The sequence below is a fragment of the Limulus polyphemus genome, unplaced genomic scaffold (genome assembly GCF_000517525.1).
Source record: "Limulus polyphemus unplaced genomic scaffold, Limulus_polyphemus-2.1.2 Scaffold1136, whole genome shotgun sequence".
NCBI lineage: Eukaryota > Metazoa > Arthropoda > Merostomata > Xiphosura > Limulidae > Limulus > Limulus polyphemus.
Window position 1 is genome coordinate 260,080 of NW_013666746.1, and position 6,592 is coordinate 266,671.

Genomic DNA, 6,592 nt, shown 5'->3' on the forward strand with positions numbered 1-6,592 from the left:
AGCCTATCAGTTCAGAATTAGGGACGGGTAGGTGCAAGCAGCTTATTATGTAGCTTTGGCAAATATTTTGAAACAAACAAAATGTTTGTTGGTTTGTAGTTAAGCCCAAAGCTACCCAATGGGTTATCTGTGCTGTGTATAGAAACCCGGTTTCTAGCTTCATAAGTCCGCAGACTTACCGCTGTGCCACTTGAGGACAATAAAATACTAAAGATTAGAGTGTAAAAAATTACATTTTTAATTTTGCGACTTTTTGTTTAATGAGCAAGTATTATAAAGTACTGTTGATTGTTATGAATGCATTATGTCTAAACACTAGGAAATGGAAACGTTTGAATTTATTTTATTTATTTTTTTTTAGTTCAAAGGGGGATTCACTCTTGTCTCTATTTATCATGATGCACATATTTACCTAAGTTAGAACTTAAAAATAATTCTGGTTCGGCGACATACGGGATCTTGTAAGAGTCGTCTTCGTAAGTTGTATTATTTACTTTAAGTTTAAAAAAGGTCTTTGTTTTGTACAAATTTATTTCTGAGTAATATTACTGATGAAATCATTTTTACTGTTTTATTTATTAATATTCTAAGTCTAAAGGCCCAACTATAAGTATAAATACCGTAGGCTTTAATATACGTGATAGTGTGTGTTAAGTCTATATAAACTAGTATAAAGACTGAACAAAGATAAGTTCGGAAACGGTAATACTCGTCAGTAGGCTTAGCGTGAGGGTTGTGAAACGTCAAATTGGGTTGTACTTGTAAGTTGCAGCAAAGTTATGCTGCGGATATTCTAACATATATAGCATATGCTGACCTATACACAAAATTAGCCAGATTTTAACCTTCTTAATCGTAGACGTTAGAATGTATCAGTTTATATGTTTGTAGTTTAATAATTAAAAGAAAACTAAGTTTTAACCAACACTGGCAACAGTTACTTGTAACGTCAAGACTCAAACTTTAAGTTTAATGTCACTTATCTTTTCAAAGGAGATGATAAAAAATTGTTCTAATAAGTATAGGTCCATCAGCCTTACATCAGTTGTGGGAAAAGTTTTGGAAAGTCTGATAAAAGATGCTTTGCAAAGTCATTTAACAAAGTTTAGCATTTTATTGGATAGTCAACATAGTTTTACTAAGAGAAAACCTTGCCTTACAAATCTTTTGACATTCTTTGAAAAGGTTACTGCTTATGTAAATGTGTAGATAAGTGTGTAGATTTGGTGTATCTGAATTTTCATAAAGCATTTGACGAGGTGCCACATAAAAGGCTTGTGAAAAAATAGTCTCTATAGGCATGGGGAATAAGTTAGCAAATTGGATAGAAGAGTGGCTGGATGGAAGAAAGCAGAGGATTGTTACAAGTGGGGTACCTCAGGGCTCAGTCTTAGGACCTTTGTTCTTTTTTATTTACCCCAATGACAGATGAAGGAATGGTCAATAAATTACATAAATTTGCAAATGATCATAAAGTCTTGGGTGTTGGTAGCTGTGAAAAAGATGCTGCTAATTTACAAAAGGATTTAGATCATATAGTGAGTTGGGTAAATAAATGGCAAATGGGTTTTAATTATAATAAATGTAAGATAATACATGTGGGTTATCATAATTTGAATTATAAATACAATTTAGATGGGAATAACCTTAACAGTGTCATGAAAGAAAGGAATCTTGATGTAATAGTTGATCAGTCTCTTAAGCCATTCAGGCAGTGTGCTGTTGCTAGTGGTAGGGCAAATAGGATTTTAAGTTGTATCTACAGAAATGTTGAATACAAGTCTAATAAGGTTAATCTAATTTCATTGTATTGGTCACTGGTTAGGCCACATTTGGAGTATTGTATTCAGTATTGGGCTTCTTACCTTAGGAAGGGCATTGAATTGTTGGAAAGGGAGGGTTACTAGAATGGTGTCTGGGATGGAGAGGTTGAAATCTCTCAGATTGTTTCTCTTGAAAAAAGAAGAGAGAGAATCTGATTTATGTGTTTAAGATTGTACAGGGAATTGATAGTTTTGGTGCATCATCTTTTTTTCATATTTAACACTGAGAATAGTAGGACTAGGGGACACAAATATAAATTTTGGCAAGGTAGGAGTCATTTTCAGCTAACACAGTCTTATTTTTCTAACAGGGTGTTTGGCTTTTGGAATGTTTTGCTTTCAGTTGTTGTAGAGACAGTAAATTTAAGAGAAAGCTTGATAAGTATATGAATGATAAGGGCTGGGTTTAAGATTTTTTTTTTAAATGTATAATAGTTTTAATTTAGTTTAGAGGATGGAATAGCCGAGATGGACCAATAGGTCCCCTGTTGTCCCAAAACATTATGTTATATTATAATGTAGAGTTTATTTGTGAAATTAAATATAGCCTGATCCAAAAATTTACTTACTAGTCTAAGTTATAATCACTTCAGAGAGGGCTTTGATTTTGAAATGAACTTTTTCTGGTCTGTAATAAATGGTTGCCAATTAGTGAATTACTTTAAAAGTTAATAACAAAATACAAGCCAAGCTGGCAAAAAAAAGGGTTAGAAATGGATTATCATAATGTATTTTTCTATGTAAATATTATACTTAGAGACAAATTTAAAAAATATTAATATGGACCATTGTATACACCATGACTGAATATTCATAATCATACCTGGATTATAAACTGGTAGAAGAATTCCAATGACCCTAAATAGTCACTTGCTAAACACTAAACCCTCTGGCTTTTTGCTAGCTAGATCACTAATTTCAAGCCCTGATATCCAATGTACATTGGTTATTTGTGATTTTTAGCTCCATTGCTTCAGACATCCTCACTTCCATTTCTTTTATCTTGAAAATGCTATCTCAATAATAATATTTGTGAAACTTATTAAAAGCACAATTGTATTTTTTATAAGAAAATGGTGTAGTATATTATAAATTATTCATTTTCTTATCAGAAATTAATTACCTTAGAACATCAAATTGTTGTTTTTCTTTAATTGGACACTCAACGCTTCGCTTTACAGCTTCTTCAGGAGCATTCCACTAAAACACAAACTATAACTGACAGTACAAAGCTTCAAATGGTTTACATAATAAATTATAATTGAATCTACAGTATGCATTTGACATATTTGAATGGTTTGAATAATAAATTCTAATTGAATCCACAGCATGTATTTGACATATCAGTCAGATTTTCTAGGGAAAGTTTATCCAAGCTCCTTATTATCTTAAACATCTGATTTGGTCATATTAGGTAATTTCTAGTTCTCCTAAGCTTCAGAAAAAAAAGTTAAAATCCTTGAGCCTCTCTTCATAGAAATCATTTTTATAGTTTTTAACAAAGCAAAATCTACTTTTATTTTGTTATAGATTTGTTTACCATTCATTTATTATTCCATCTGTTGTTTTGTTGATCTATTAATTTTTAGTCATATTAAAGTGTTAACATAGCTTCCCCTAGTGGTGACATACAGATACGTTTTCTTCAACACCCATCTCACTCGGGCCCAACCTTCTCCTCTCTGGCTCCATTCTATGAAATGAGCTGTTCAGAAAGCCCTCACTTACTGCTAAAGAGGTTATATCGCTTTTCATGGTGTGGTCCTCCATGACCCCTCTCATACCCATGGGCAGAGCCCATATGCAGTTTCTTCAATATGTTCTTCATGATCAATAGATTCTCTCCAGGGATCCTTTGGATCCCTTGGATACTTCTATGTCCCTTCCCTCATCCCTTGTAGACTATCTCCATTGGTGGTTGAACAGAGCCCACACATCAGATGGGGTCACTCTTCATCCTCTGCGATCAGATTTACATCTGTTTATGGGTGTATCCCTTCAGGGCTGGCATGCCTGGATGGATCACCAGGAGGTTTCAGGTCATTGGTTTGTGGATGAGAGTTCTCTTCTCAAACTGGCTAATCGTCGGGCTTTGTATCAGTTTCTTTTTTCTTGCCAGCCACCAGCTGATTATGATTCTTTCCAGCAATCACCAAGGTGGCATCAGGTCCAGGTTCCTAGGTTTCACACTATGAATCTTCTTTTTTTTGGCCCACAAGCATCACGTTCGTTTGTTAGTGTGACATGTACCGGGTGCTTTCCACCTTTAGCCGATTGTCTTTCCCAACTTGATCTAGTTTATCCCACAGAGTGGTCCCTGCATCCTGCCATTTTTTGGTGTGTCTGTCTATATATGGGTATGCCCCATATCGATGCCTTTGCCACCACTCTCAATCACAAATTACCTTGATTTTCGTCCCCAGTTCCACATCCTCAAGCCTTGGCTCTCGATTTGATCAACCAGGATTGGTCTCATCTAGTCCCATTTGTTTAACCTTTCATCCATTTACTTCATCAGATGGTCTCCCTCATCCATGCCACTCCATGCATGGTCCTTCTGATTGCTCATTACTGGCCTGCTCAACCTTGGTTTCCTCGGTTGCTCCACCTACAGGTGGTCCCTTCCATCTCGACCTGCTCCATCAACTCCAGTCACTGGCACTCCATCCCATGCTGTCCATCCTCTGTCTTCATGCCTGGCTTTTGTCAAGTCCTTGGCAAGGAGTTCCAGTTTCTTTTGCAGAGTAGCTTCACATTTACCCCATTCCATTCTTTCTTCTTTGGCCATCTATCAAAGCAAATAGAGCATTTATTGCTCTTGGGCATTGACTCGGGGATTTCCAGGCTTCTCACCCAATGGTTGCCTGTATCTCAGAGTTTCTCACGTGACTCTTTGAGAGGAATTCCTCAGTCTCCTTGATTTCAGGGTTTCAGGCGAAGTTATCCCACACATTAAAATTTTCCCCACTTCTGCAGGGTCTTTGTTTCCCTTATCCTTTCCATTTTGATCCGTTCCTTCTGGCTCCATTGCCCATCAAGGTGTCAATTGCTCCCGGACTGGGACATTGACATGGTTCTTCATGCCCTCACTATACCTCCATTCAAACCTCTGTCTATGTGTTTCCTGTTTCACCTCTTTTTGAAGGCATATTTCCTCCTCCTCCCAGCCTCCAGGTGTCGTAGGTTGGATGTTTTCACCCTCGACATTACCAGGACCTTGTACCATTTCTCCTACCTTATTTTCTATCCGGATTATGCTCTCCTTCCCAAGACCTCTGTGGCTTAATAAGGTAAGTTCTTTTTTTCCCCTATCTGTCTATCCTCTATATCTCATCTCTACCCTTGTCCTGCTCCGGATAGACTCCTCTGTCCTGTCTGTGCCCTCCATTGTTCTAATGCTCTCACGCCTTCCTTCCGGGGTCCTCGTTCCCACCTTTTTATCCCTTGGCAGCCTTCCTCTTCCTGTGATCTTTTCCCAGTTACCCTGACCAGTTGGGTTCGATGTTTGATCCAGTTGGCCTATTCCTCCTTGTCTCCTTCCCAGCATGATCTCTTTCACATTTCCTCACATCAAATCCATCACCTTACCTTCTCCCTTGCCTCTTGTGTTTGTCAGCCATTGGAAGAGATACTATGATCAGACATGTGGACAACTCTGCACGCGTTCATCTCCCACTGCTTATACTACTGTTTATCAGTTTCCTTGGGGTATCACCTGCTGCCTGGGTTATTCTACAGACTTTGGCATGGCTTTGATATGAGGTAAGCCCTCACTAATGCTTTCTTTTCTTTCAGGGGCCCCTGCTTCAACTTCACTTTGGATCCCACTCTTTGGCAAGTGGTGCCTGACCAGGTCTTCTTTCTGTACTTGGAATTGATTCCACTTAGATGGCTATAACCATTTGCAGACATCTTTATATCAAATCCGCACTGTAATCCACGTTGATTCTTATACATTTTCCATGGTTATGTATGTTCAACCTTGAGATGGGGTATTTCACAAGATCACTAGAGTGTAAATTCCTGATGAAAATTGCATCATAATATGCCCATCCCAGACCGTACCACCCATAGACATCATGGGTAAAACAAACGGGGATTACTGCCCGTCCTTGCTATGCCTAGATTGAATAAATCTGTGTGCTCTGCTTTTCTAAATAGGGTTTCATGATCACCCATTGCACTGTCTCAGGTGTTGCAGACTCTCCACCACACTTTTCCCTCCTTTCTTCCAGTGGAGTATGCACTTACCAATTCCAAGCTGCTGGAGTGGTTGACCATGGAGGCAAATATTTATGGTATTGATGTAGTAATTTATGATTTTTTAGTTGTTCAAAAGTATATATAAAAAACTTGAAAAAATTGTTTTTCATATCCTCCACGTGCAAAATTTCTAAAGGCTTAGCCACCTACATCAAGCAGCAATTGAGTACAGAGGTTGTAACAAGAAGAGATAATTGTTTGTTTTAATTTTTTATTTACTCCTCTGTTTTTTAGGAAAAATAACTTTAAGAACTTGTTTCAAAATGGCAATAATCTGTATACATATATAATGTATAGTAATTGAAATGTGACTGTATTTTACAAAATACTAGTTGACTAAAACACAGCAAAGACAACTTACTTTGTACAGACCAAAGGTCACCTTTATGTTATTTGATACGGTAACATGAGGTCTATATAATAAAAATAATAAATGTATAATGTTATGAGATTTAAGCTGTTTCATCTAAACATTTATGTTTCTGTGTTATAATTTATGTTCATTC

General features: G+C 37.1%; 1 protein-coding gene across 3 annotated transcripts in view; it reads left to right on the forward strand.

Annotated features, from left to right (window-relative positions):
* The first annotated feature begins 420 nt into the window (after nt 1-420).
* LOC106462296 (zinc finger protein 436-like) overlaps nt 421-6,592 on the forward strand; it is a 25,525-nt gene continuing 19,353 nt past the window's right edge. Inside the window, exon 1 of one of the 3 annotated variants that reach the window (XM_013922195.2) lies at nt 421-476. The gene's annotated coding sequence lies outside the window, so the exon portion shown is untranslated. Of the gene's footprint in view, nt 477-655; nt 703-6,062; nt 6,122-6,592 lie in introns of those variants that run through there. The other 2 variants (XM_022389502.1, XM_022389503.1) reach the window with 2 other exon arrangements.